The 14,162-nt window shown below is 35.0% G+C and overlaps 1 pseudogene; it reads right to left on the reverse strand.

Annotated features, from left to right (window-relative positions):
- The window catches only part of LOC149849212 (pumilio homolog 1-like), a 56,059-nt pseudogene extending 42,673 nt beyond the window's left edge, over window positions 1-13,386 (reverse strand).
- Between the last annotated feature and the right edge of the window lie 776 nt (window positions 13,387-14,162).

Raw genomic sequence — 14,162 nt, forward strand, 5'->3', positions numbered from 1 at the left:
TCCTCTATCACTTCCATGGTACATGGAAAATTTTTCTCTTTTGACATATCTCAGTTAGGCAACATTTTGAATATTTCTTCTTACGGTATTGAGATTCCCAACATTGTTCCTCTCAACCACTCTGTGTTTCAGAAAATCCTCCTTTCCACTCGCTCCACTCACTTCCCATGGCATGAGAGCAATCTCCAACCTCATGCTCTATTGGTGTCCAAAATTCTTTCCTCCAATCTCGTCCCCAAGTCACCCTCTAGGGGATTTATTGCAAATGAAGTCTCCCTTCTTCTTTATGCCATCTTCTCTGCCTTTCCCATCAACTGGTCCAGTGTCATCTTCCACAACATGATCAACTTTCGTTCTTTTAAGTCTCTTCCCTTCGGATATTTCATCACACTCATTCTTGAATTCTTCCAGATTCCTCTTGCAACAGATGTCGTCTACTACTTAAACAATATCATCGATGACTCCTCTCTCCATGAAGAAGAGTCCTCTCACCTAAACTCTGACGACGAAGGCCCTCAAGAAGCAGATCAAGCAACAACTTCTGACCTTGACATCTTCTCAGCTCTTGTCAATGTTCAGAACACCCAGGATCTCCTTCTGAAGAATCAAGCTTCACTACAACTCAGCCAAGATGCATTATTCCGAAAGTTTCACCCTTCCTCCGGCTCAAAATAAACTTTTTTTAATCACTTTATTTTTTTTGGACTGTAATAACTTTATTTTTTTTTTGTCTGTAATAACTCTGCTTACTCTGATCCCTTCCTTTTTGTCCATGACAAAGGGGGAGAAAAACTTGTCTCCACTATGGAGAAAAATACTCTCTTTAACATTTTTTCAATAATTTTATGATATTATTATTTCTATGCATAATGTCTTTTTGACAGGGGGAGCATATTTTTGTCATCATCAAAAAGGGGGAGAATGTTGAGAAACTCTGTTTTGATGTCACATAATATGATACACTGTCTTATTTGATTTCATATGATATGATAATATGTCTTCTTGAAAAAATGTTATATTATGACTGGATATGTTTTGCCAGATATCTAACGAGTATTTGATGTAAGGATATCTCACTCAAAAAATGGAGACCTCCTGTTCAAGTACAACTATGGTGCAATCATACTCCTTGAAGAAAAAGCTTGTTGAGCCATGCATTTCTAAAGACCATCTAAAGAGATCGGCTACCTCAAGTTGAAGATTTTTTTCTTCTTTAGAGTCATATGTAATAGAACCTTCAGAAGCATGCATATTGCATATTACATACTCATTCATAAAAGCTATTTCATAAAAGTATACGATAGTTTAAAAAAGGCTCCTTCTTTTGAAAACCAATAATTGTACCTTCTTACAAACCGTTATGAAAAAGGTATTTTGACATGATATAATTCATGATTTCAAAAAGCAATAATTGTACCTTCTATCATATACAAGACAACTTGAAAAGTAATGATTTCAAAAGTAGGAAAAAGACAAAACATGGAAATCAGCTACACAAAGAAAAACAAATATAATACTTGTTGAAAAGACTTTAGTTACCTTTTTAAAGAAATGATTTCAAATGTGTAGGAGAAAGACAAAACATGGAAATCGGCTACACAAAGAAAAACAAATATAATACTTGTTGAAAAGACTTTAGTTACCTTTTTAAAGAAATGATTTCAAATGTATAGGAAAAAGACAAAACATGGAAATCGGCTACATAAAGAAAAACAAATATAATACTTGTTGAAAAGACTCTAGTTACCTTTTTACAAACCCATAGAATATCGACTTACTTGAAGTCATCTTTGTCTTTGTATAGCATTAAATACCTCCTGTAAGAAATCCTTGTTAATATCCTTCTCAAGAATGTCGACTTGTTTAAAGTCTTCATTCCCTCTGTAGACATTGAAAAACACATCATAAAGAAAACTCTTGATATGACTATGTACAAAAAATATCTCAAAGCATTTATTGTACTTACACTCATTTAAAGTAAAGAAGTATTTATGTACCATAAATCATTAATTAGGATAAAGACAAAACTACATGACAGCCTACAATCCAACGTTCAATGTACTATTGTAAGAAATAGACTTTTTACATAAAATATATATATTACCTAGAATATTACAACGACTAGTGTACCCTATATTTTACTTTTATGTAAAGAAGACTTTCTCGAATTTCTCTAAAGATGTTTTTTTTTTAAATGACATGACATTTCACATCTCAAAAAGACTACGATTTCAAAAAGGTAACGACTACTTTTTAAGCTATATAAACACACTCAAATAAACTATTCAAACAACGAATGGACATGTGAGCTTACAACGAGAAAAAATCATATTCAATATCTGAAAGAGTGCCTAGAAAAAGAAAGAGAAAAGAAAGAGAAAAAAAGTCAAGAATAGCTCTTTGACAAAGAGTATCCTTTGAGTGAAAAGAACAGAACATTCTGAGAATCCTTCATTCGTGCATTCATATCATTCTGAAGGTTCGATAGGAAGTATTGTAACTTTCTGTTATTCACTATATTTATTCTTTGTTGAAAGAAGTAGACCTCTGAGAAAGAGGGTGTTGCCCTTCTCTGTTGAGAGAATAAGACCTCTGTGAAAGAGGGTGTTGTCCTTCTCTGTTGAGAGAAGAAGACCTCTGTGGAAGAGGGTGTGCCCCTTCTCTGTTGAGAGAAGAAGACCTCTGAGGAAGAGGGTGTTGTATTATTTATCCGGTGACTCGGATGTTATAGTGGAAAGCTCAAGTGGTTTGCTTGGGGACTGGATGTAGGTCAGGGTTTTGACCGAACCAGTATAAATTTTGTGTTTATGTGTTGTGCCTTTATTGCATTATATTTTTAATTTATCGATCTAAATACAATTTCACTATTCACCCCCCCTCTAGTGGAATTTCAGGGGTGAATAGTGCTTTTAAATATCGTCTTCGGAATTTTGACGGATTTTATAAATTCACAAAGCAATCACACAAAGAACACAAGAATTTATCTTGGTTCGGTCTTTCCCGACCTACAACCAGTCCCCAACCAAAACCAGCTTGAGATTTCTGTGATCATCGCAAAATTTTTCCTCTCTTGTGGTTTCTCTCTCTTCCTTCTCTTTTCCTTTCTAACTTCTATTTTCCTCCTTTTTGAAGGGAGAAAAATAAAAGAGAGAAAATAAGAGAGAAGAAAAGAGAAAAGAAAGAAAAGAAGAGAGAGATGAACTCTTTTGCGGGGTCTCACTTGACCTTAATTTGAAAATATTTAGCAAATAACTCGCCTCCGTTTTGAAAATGTTTGCGGGAAAATGGAGAGACGGGATTCGCTCATCGGTACGAGGTTCGGCCGTTCCTGTCGCCTTTACCAGGGGTAATCGAACAAAGGATCGAATTTATGCCTTTTGCTTTGCCTAAATATTATCTAAGAATTTGTTCTAACTCTAAATGCACAAAGAATCATGCTTGTGCAATGCAAGGATGTATGCTCTTTTGAAAGATGTTTTGACAATTTCCAAGTCTTTCTGAGATGATCTTGATAATGGAGTGAATAAATGATTGAATCTAACTTAGAACTTGAGATAGATCAGAGGAGTTCTAAGTCTTTTGAAATAATCAGAGTTGGGAAAATAAATCTTTGAATTTGAAAAGAATGATTGGAAGATGAGTGAAAAGGAAATGAAGCTTCAAAGTCAGAAATGGACTTTGAGTTTGAATTTAAACATGGATTTAAGAGAAGGAGATGAAATTTGAAGTGATATTGAATTCTAGTTTTAAAGTTTGAAATCAAGATGGAATTTGGATTTGAGAAATCCAAATGGTATTTAAAAATAGAAATGGATTTAAGAAGTCCAGATGAGATCTGAAAATGGAATTGGATTTGAAATCTAGAATTGGGAATTGAATTGAATTCTAGATCCAAGATCTGAAATCCAAGATGGAATTGGATTTTGAATCCTAAAATGGGTTCTGGATCTTAAAATGGATTTAGGATCTGAAATCTGAGATCCAAGGTAGAGATTGGATTCTGGATCCTAAAATGGATTTTGGATTTTAAAATACATTTAGGATCTGAAATCTGAGATCCAAGATAGAGTTGAACTCTAGACCCTAAGATGGAATTTGGATCTGAAGTCTGAGATCCAAAGTGAGAGTTGAATCCTGGATCCTAAAATGAAATTGGATATGAAGTCTGAGATCCAAAAGTGGAGTTGGATTCTGGACCGTAAGACGGAATTTGGATCTGAAGTCTGAGATCCAAAGTGGGAGTTGAATTCTGGATCCAGAATCCTAAATGGGAATTGGATCTGAAATCTGGAATCCAAGATGTAATTTGGATCTAACTTTGGATTTGGAATTTCAAAAATTGATTAGAGAGTAAATGAATTTCAAAGTCAAATTGGACCTGAATTTGGAGTTTGATTTTGGAATTTAAAAAATGAATCAAGAATCTCAAAGTTAAATTGAACTTTGAATTTGTGTGAACACCCCAAATTTTCCTCATCCATTCTCAAATAACCCTCCTCATGCAGTGCCAACCCTGTTAGGTCAGTGTAGGAGTCAAACCCCGAGTCAGTTTCAGAAAATTACCATTTTACCCATAGGTCATCCCGGACCCCAGTCAGTCGGAGTCAATCAAGCTCATCGGTCAGTTCAGGACAGTTACAATATCAGTCATCTCAAGCTCATCTGAGTTCACAATGAACAAACCATTTTCATTTCTGACCATTCTTGCCAAAATGGGATCATTTCTTTAGAAATGAGCTCATTTCTCACTCAAATCCAAACCAATTGTCTCTGAGTCAGTCATACTCCCCAGAGTCTAACTTGAGCTCACAAGAAGTTCAAGCGCTCCAGTTTCAGTTCAAAACCATTTCCAAGTGTCCAGGAGCCCATTTTAGTCCATTTCAGATCTTTCAGCTGAAATTGAGCCGAGTTCAGCCAATTGAGCTTGTGTTCGAGCTTCGATTTTAGTTCATGTCAGTATTATTGACCTTTTTTTAGCTCAAAGTCAGCTCAAGTTCGTAATTCACTTCACTCCAGTGACCATTCTGTACCATTTCTCTAAAAATGACAACTTTTCTTGAAAATTCAGTTGGAAAGGTCAGTTGAGTCAGTGTCTGGTCAGTTTATTTGAGTTCTGAAACTCTAAAACCCAGCTCAATCTAGCTCATCTCAGTTCAATCCAGCTCGAACCCCAATTTTCAATGTCACTCTGACCCAGTAGAGTCCTGAAAACCATTTCTTGAGCTATTTTGCAAATTTTATCAATTTTAACACTTTTGAATCGGTACAACTGCCAATCGGGGTCTAACATCCAAAATTCTTCATTCAGGGTCTGCATTTCGCATGTCATTTCTCATCATTTCATATCATTTTTCAGCATTTCATAACATTTCATCACATTTTCGAAGTCCAGAACTCCAGTTTTATAAATTTCAATCCAGATTGAGTTTTAAAAGTTTTCAGAAATCAATTTCAAACCTCGGGTTTCCAAAATTGAAATTTTTACCCCCGAGATTCTAAATTTGGAAATATTTTCCCGAGAAAAACAATCTGGATTTATTTCAAACTCAAATTTTCAAATTCTACACTGGATTTGCTTCGCAACGGGTATTGAACTTTAAAATCCGAGATCGTTTCAAAAACTGCCAAAAATAACTCGTTTCGTCTGAAAATAAATTTGGAAGTATTTTCTTGAGAAAAACAATCTGGATTTCTTTCAAAATCAAAAATTTAAATTCTACATTGGATTTGCTTCGCAATGGGGTATTGAACTTCAAAAACCGAGCTCGTTTCAAAAACTGCCAAAAATAGCTCGTTTCGTGTGGAAATTTTCTGAAAAGAGTATTTTACCCCTCTAATCGTCAAAATGAATTTCAAAAGTGGAATTTGGACCCGCTCTGAGATGGCCCACTCATTTACATTTATGTTTTATTAAAAATATATATATATTCTTTTATTCCTTTCAATTTTCTTTTATTTGTTCATTTTTTTTATTTATTTATTTTGCATTTTAGAGAGGTGGGACCCACAAGGTGGTCGCCCAAGCCTCTAGCCCCACTTTCCATTTTTTTCCTCATTTTCTTTCCCTTTTCCTTTTTTCCTCCTTTTCTTTCTTTCTTTTCTTCCTTTCTTCTTTCTTTTTTCCTTCTTTCTTTCTTTCTTTCTTTTCTCCTTTCTTTCCTCTCCCTCCACTCACGTATGGGATTTTCCAGCCTTCCTTCCTCTCTTCCTTTCCCTCTCTTTTCTTGCTTTTCTTTCCTTTTCTTTCTCCCTTCTCTCTTTCCTTCTTTTCTTCCCTTTCTTTCCTTCTTCCCTTCCTTCCTTCTTTTTCCCCAAGCTCCAGCCTATTCACGTCTACTACATTCATTCACGCTCAGCCTTTTAGCTCCATCATCTCCCATTAACCCATTAAAATGAGAAACTTAGGTCTTTGGTTCATTTTTTCTCTAAGTTATAACAAGAGAAGCACATACGGCTGCCAGTTTTTTTTCCTTTCTCTCACATTCACACCTTTCACCTTGGCTCTCCCATTCAGCCCCTTGAACTCTCTCCCTCACGTATCAATCCCTCTCCCTCTCTTTGTTACCTCCCAGCATTCCTTTCTTCAACCAAAACACTTCCAGCCATTACCAACCTTCCCACGGTAGATTCATCTTCATCCCTTGGTTGCAGCTACCAGCCCCTACAACGGCCACCAGCTGCAGCCCCTCCTTAGGTGTATGGTTCCAGCCACCTCCTTGGACGCCCAACCATCTTCAAGCACTTGCAGCTCCCCCTTGCCCGGCAACAACATCAAGTCTTTCACCACCTTCAACGTTGCTTCATCTTCTTCAACTAATCCAGCCACTTCAGCGCCACCATCACCTTCAACTCCTTTCACCAGTGCAGCCACCGTTGCAGCCTTGGTGAAGACTTTTCTTGGTGCAACTTCAGCAAACACCTCCTTCAACCAATCTCTACATCACCTACCTTCAACCTTGGCAACACTGCAACTTCAACTTGCAACCAACAGTTGATCCTAACCTCCCTCAAGGTAAAGTGTTGCTTTACCTTTTGCCTTTATTATTTTTTTTTAGATATTTATTACATGGTTTATCTAAACTCAATGTGAGACCAGACCAAATCTGGTTTCACATTGTTGAAAACTCTCATCCACAGCCATGAATGGTAAAAAATATATGTATATAAAAATAGATAAACACAAAACGTGTACTTTATGTGTAGGCTAAAAAAAAATGAAAAGATCCGTCCACTCAATGGATCGAATCTCTCATTTTGGAGAGCCAATATTAAATTGATCATATCCTCCTCGATTTAGGTTTTAGTTTTATGATTCATGTCATCTTATGTTTAGATGCATTTAGATTAATTCATTTTGTTAATTATTTCATTTTATATATGAACCATGCTTTACTTAGTTCAAAATCTGTAAAATTTTAGTTTTAGACAAAGTCCATGCATCATTTTATATAAATTTCTGCATTTAAAATTTTTTGTAAATTTTAGAGTAACTAGGTTTACATGTTTTTGTATTACTAACGAAAATTTGATTCAATCCGGGTTTTGGAACCCATCTAAACCGATCAAACCCTACATCGGGTTTTCTGTCTTTTTGAATCTCTAGTTTGTGCTTTAGCAGATAAGAACCTCCGATACTACCCTTGTGGGAGATTCAGATTATCTTTAAAAAAATCACAGTGGATTCATAATCGAATCTACTGATGATATAGAAATTTTGAGGGTTTTCCAAGTAGTTTTAATCTTTGAAAAAAATCAGATTTTCCAAACTTTTGGAAAATCTTTATTTTCCTTCATCAGGGTATAGACAGACCCTAATGCATCAATTTCGCCCAATCCGTAGCCTTTCTGCAAACACTTTCAACATAAAAGTTGTTCCTAACATAATTTCCTGTCATTTCCCAAAATTTGGGAATTTGTGGATTTATTTAATTATTTTTCCCGGATTTTCCCTTTTTGTCTAACAGATTCTAATGTCTAGAAATCTCAGAGATTTAAGTCTGTGATAATAGTATGACCAATTTCAAACCATAACTCGAATCCCAATGGTGCCAAAAGATCAAATCTTTCTATATTTGTCAGAGACATTTTCCCACAATTTCAGCATTTTTCCCATCTGTCTGTCATTTTTCCCATGTTTTCTACCGAAACCTGTTTGTTTCCCCTAAATCCTAGAGTCGCCGGATTCCGATCCGACTTGCCGGAGTGGTACGGCTCCGACCATAGGTCAAAACCAGAAAGTGTAAAAAGAAAAAATCCTTGCCTGACTGTTCTATTTCACTCCATAAAATTTGAGAAATTTTTATGGAAGTTTGATATCCTAAATCTCCTTTAGAATCAACATTTTAGGCAAAAATCATAAAATTTAGGATTTTTATTTGAATTTCTATGTTTAAAAATACAAAAAAATTAGATTTTCGAGCTCCATTCTGTTTTTAGGGTTATTTTAGGTGTCCATTCCAAATTTGGTTTAATTCCAAGTTCATTTACTCCATGTGTTAGTTTATCTTTAAATTCAGAAGCGTAAATCAAGCGAAAATCAAGTTAAATTTGATATTTTATGATATTTTCACCATTTTAAGGTTTTTATCATGTACATAAGCATGTAGAATCATATTAGGGTTAATTTCGATCTCCTTTGCATTTCATAATTTTCAATTTTGCAAAATTTATTTCAGAAAACCCTGGTTTCAAGGCCATAGTCTTGTTATCGGGGGTATTTTGGTCATTTTGACCTAAATTTCGAAATTTCAATTTCTAATTCCATAAATTTTCATTCATATCATCATATTTCATCATATTATGTTTGATTTATTTCATTTGATTTTCAAATTTCCAAAATTTACAAAATTTCGTTCAAAAAACCTTGATTTTAAGGTCATCAGGGGTATTTTGGTTATTTTGACCCCAATTTTGGATTTTCAAGTTTTTTAGAAATTTATTCATTATTTATCACGTTTATATCAAATAAGGTATGATTTTGGGTTTATATCTGAATAATATCCGATAATTTCCCATATTTTCGGATAAATTAAAAAAAAAACCTATATTTTTGTGCTAACCTTGTTTTCTAGTTTTGCAGGAACATTCAAGAAGAAGATTTAGATTTTATTTATTTCATTTCAATTCAATATAAAAATCAATGTAATATTTGGAATAAGAGTTACATTTCTGCTTAGAATAGGGCTGCATTGCATATAGTTTAATTTATGCAAATTTCGATATGTGATGTATGATTCATGCACATTATTTCAAATTCACTATGGTTTACACGAATGGCACGTGCACAAGCTCTTATGGAGTTTATAAACTCGGTGGGATTCGTATTTATGGCCATAGTCAGAATACGAATGAGACTCAGATTTGTAATCTTCGTATTAACCACATTCAGCCTACACTCTTAGGCTAACTTCAAAAATGCACTGCATTTCTCAAAGTTTCAAAAGGATTTCCCAATTTCTCAATGAAATTCCCTTTTTCAAATTCATATTAATTCATTCATTCATATTATTCAAATTGCATTATTTTTAAACTCATTTTCCAATTTCAATTTCAGAAAATTCAATTTTCTTAAGAATTTTCAAGTCTTTCTCAGGATCTGGTTTTCTCAAAATTCTAAGTTTTCAAATGACATTTAAAAGCATTTACCAAGTTCAAATCAAGATTTTCCTATGCTTTAAAATTCTCAAATTTCAAAATCCCAAGTTTTCAGAAATCCATTTTCTCAGAATTCCCGTTCTCCTAAGAATTCATTTTCCCTTTCAGAAATCCCTTTTCCAATGAACTTCCTGTTTTTCTCAGAATTTTCAAATCCATTTCCTCAGAAAAGCAATTCCAAATTTCAAAATCAATTTTCTAAAGTTCAAATTTTCCTGAGAAATCACTTTCCAATGCAAATTTCTGATTTCCAATGAAATTCAATGATTTTCTCAAGAATTCAATTTTCAAGTACTTTTCCAATCAGTTTCCCAAGCATAATTCAATTTTCCAAAGCAAACATCATATTTTCTCAAACTTGCATTACTTTCAAAATTTCATAGCACAAGCCTGATTCTTTGTGCATTCTAGGAAAAATAGAGCATAATTTAGCTATTTGAGTCGCGTTAAAGCACATAATTGGTCCTTGGATCAATTACCCCTGGTAAAGGCGCCAGGAACGGTTGAACCTCATACCGACAGGCGGATCTCATTCCACGGAATTTTCCCGCAAATTTTCAAAACGGAGGCAAGTTAATTTTCAAAACCATTTTCAAAACTTTGGTTGAGTTTGACTTGCGAAATTCGTTTCTCTCTCGCAAGGGAGGGAAATTTTTTTTTTCGATGATAACAATTTGATTGGAGTTTTGAATATAAAATGAATTTGGAATTTCAAAGTCAAATTAAACTTTGAAATCTGATTTGAATTAGAATTTTTTAATATAAAATGAATTTGAAATCTGATTGGAATTGGATTTTTTTTGAAAAATGAATTTGAAATCTCAAAGTTAAATTGGACTTTGAGATTGAAAAATGAAATAGAATTGAAAATGAAAAGATGAATTGGATTTTACAAGAATTGAAGATTGATTAAAGAAGATATTAACATCACTTGGAGTTTTGAAAATATGATGCAGTTCTATCCTGAATGATGAATGAATTTAAAGAATTTAAAATTTGGGTTTTAAAAAGCTATTCCATTCTTTAAATGAATTAAAATGAGATTGAAGATATAATACATCCCTAACTATGGTCATTGAATGTATTATATAATGATCTATATTTAAATTCATATGAAGAATGAAACACATTTTGGTGCTTTTATAGAGTTTAAAATGAAATTAACCCTCAATATATCCTGACTATGGCCATTGATATATATTTTGAGTTAATTTTAAACTAAACTCTGATAAAAGAGGAAAATATTTAGAGAAAATATGATGAATTTTGAAAGGGATCCAGTGTTATTTTATAAAAGATAAAAATCATAAGTTTTGTTTACATCCTGACTATGGCCATTGATGTAAATCATCAACTTAGGATTAATTTACCTTTTACAAAATGGTGCACGTGCCATTTGTGTTTCACCATTGTGGATTTTGAGAAATAAGATAAAAATGAGTTGAAACACATGATTTATGAGATTTACATGCTCATACATTCTATTCTAATGTTGAAAAGAGAAAATTCTCATTGATATCTAGCTATTACAGCTTTTGAATTGATTTGAAATCAGAATTCTTTAAACTAAGAAAGAAAAGCAACATTTTCCAAGTATTCCTGCAAAAGAGGGTTAGTATAAGTCAAAGATGAGAAGCAAATGGAAGATAGCATGCTAAAATCAAATGTACCTACGATCATGCTTATATTAATGAAGAAATGCTTGTAAGAACGTATGTGTTCATAGATTATATATATACATATATAACATCCTAAGCAAAAGACGGGTATCAAAGCATATGAATGATGTTTTAAACCAATGAGTAAATGAATATTAAGCTATGTATATGTTCAAAATGCTTATAGACATGCATATGCAAGGCTAACATTAGTGAGAAATGTCATATGATAACACTTTAATGAATAATGTGCTCATAGTAAGAATGGACTGAGTGAATATATCTAGAATACATATGAGAGCATAAATATAGTAACATGCAGATGCTGTGAAATTGTGACAGTAGGTGTGAAGGGCAAGTGTTAAAGTGTAGAAGATGGTGGTGCTGATGTTTCAGTGATAGTGAAAAACAATGGTGAATAATATGCAAGTGGGATGCTAGGGAAAGGGTATAAGTAGGCAGTGAAGTGTTGCTGTGTTGGGGAATTGGTGTGGAAAAGGTAAATGATATCGTGTGTTTGAGATATGTTAGTGAACAACAGGATGGGTAACAAATGAGGCAGGGTTGCCTCCAACGAACAAATGAAATGAGAAAATTTGTGAAAGAAAAAGGAGAGAAATGACATGGTTGCCATTTTGATCATGAACACATTGCATAACATGACCATCTAGTTCTAAAACCATTTGAGTCTGATACTCCACATCCACCACCTCTAAAGCCTTCTAGATAACTCTACAGCCATACATTTATAGACTAAGGGGCAGCACATGCCCAAAAAGATGATCAGCAAGTTTCTTCCTTTGGCTTTCAGTACCATGTTAAAAAAAAAAAAACTTCTGAATGACATAATTTCCAAAAAAACATCAGTCATCAGAGAACGGGCATGAGGAATGATCTCATGGAAAACCATGTTTTTCTCTTCATCAGTAGCCGTTTCCAGTTTCTGTTGAATTAATCGACTCCCATACTGATCTGCACTAAATTCAACTACATGATTTGTAATCTCTGAAAGTTCAAAACATCTGGTCTTGTTACTCTTGAACTCTTCCAATAATGAGGATCCAAAATTGCCCTCCATATTTCCATCATTTTCACAATGCCAAGATCCCATAAGCCCATTTGAGCTCCTCATCGAAGAAAGAAAGTGTGGATTTCTATCAATCTGCCTGTTAGGACTTGCAGGGTTCAATGAACCAGACAATGGACTTCCAGGGTATGGCAGGCCACGACCAAAAGAAGGACTTCCATGATACCCATGATTCAAGTTTCCAGCCTTCCCAAATGAAGTCATACCATACTGTGATTTCTGCTGAGCAAGCAATGTCTCAAAGTAAGATTTCTGAAGCTCAAGTAAATATGCATCTACATAATTCCTTCTCAATGAAGGGTCACTCATACTTGCAGCAGCCTGAGTTGCATATTCAGCAGTGCTTTGCAGGTACTGCAGATGTATTTGGTCCATCGCAGACCTCTCAAGACCATTTACTACTTGCTTCCCATATCTAAAATCTTGCACATCTTTGGTACCTGCACTAAATTGATTATTGTTTATTATTGAAGGCAACATTTGATTTGGGCATAAGTTCAAATCAAATCTTGGAAAGCAAGCATTTGCATCTTGATAATGAGCATTAGATCTTTCAGAATTTCCAGAAGCATCGACTATCTTAGACAGAGCGGACATATGCAGCATTTCAGCATCATATCTATCTGTATACTGCTGATGCAAAAACTCATTCTGACCATTTGGCAGATCTTGAAGAAAAGGACAATGATCAGAAAGCTCCTGTTGCAGCTGAGAATGTAAACTACTTCGCTGATCAATTACTCCATTCTTGGATAAATTTAGGCCAGAGAAGGATGTTGTAACCTCTGCTTGCTCATCCATACATGAAGGAATAATATTGAAAGAGTTTGAGCTCATCAGAACCTTTTTATCCAAATAAGCTCTTGCCTCCACTGGCGGAAGACATGGGCTTGGAACCCTGGCCATCAACTGAGGATCAGGGGTCATACTTCTTAACAGAGGGGAACCCACAGCAGAAGCAAATGAATGAGAAATGGATGAACCCATGGTCTGAACTCTTGGCAGGCATAAATTATTTGTTCCAGAATGGAGATCAACAACACTATCCAAATCATTATGTACATTTGCAAGTTGACCTCCTGTTAGAACAGCATGATCCACACCAAGGGGGGGGGGGGGGGCTTACGGCTTACAACTCACATTTGGTTTTCCTTCTTCGGAAGATAACTTCTGTGGGTTGAGAAGCATATCCAATTGGAATGCGAGACACCGGGGCTAGTTGCATGACTGCTGATGCAGAGTTCTATTGAGCAGCCTCAGAGGATGGGACAATAACTCAATGATGATCATACAAGTCATTTAGGGGCAGAGACAATTATACCGATAAAAAGGGGATACATAAGACAACGCAGAAGCTGGTAGATGCGAGATTTTGCAGACAAAGGAGATTAATCTAGAGAATGTGATGCTTAACTCGATTCTGCAGGGTTCTGAAGGAGGAAGGAGAGGAGAAGAAGGAATATGCGTGGGTGAAAGGCGATGCAGACGACGCATGAAAGGAGGAACGATGAAGACAGATAATGGATTAGAAGAAAACTCGATGTCCTGAAGCTCGGTCGATGGGTATTAGCAAGGGGGAAAAAAATGGATCCTCCCATAGAAGATCAAGGTCTCTTATTAAGGAGGGTGTGGAAGGCTCCAGAGGGGAAAGATGGTTGAAGATTGAGGGCAAAGGGCGAAGAGGGCTGTTGAAAATCGAGGGCCAAGAGGAGAAGCGAGCCTGCGGCCGTTGCAAGTTTTCCTTTTTTTCAAAAAGGAGGTCC

The sequence above is a fragment of the Nuphar pumila genome, chromosome 1, assembly GCF_984573655.1.
Source record: "Nuphar pumila chromosome 1, dmNupPumi1.hap1.1, whole genome shotgun sequence".
Classification (NCBI taxonomy): domain Eukaryota; kingdom Viridiplantae; phylum Streptophyta; class Magnoliopsida; order Nymphaeales; family Nymphaeaceae; genus Nuphar; species Nuphar pumila.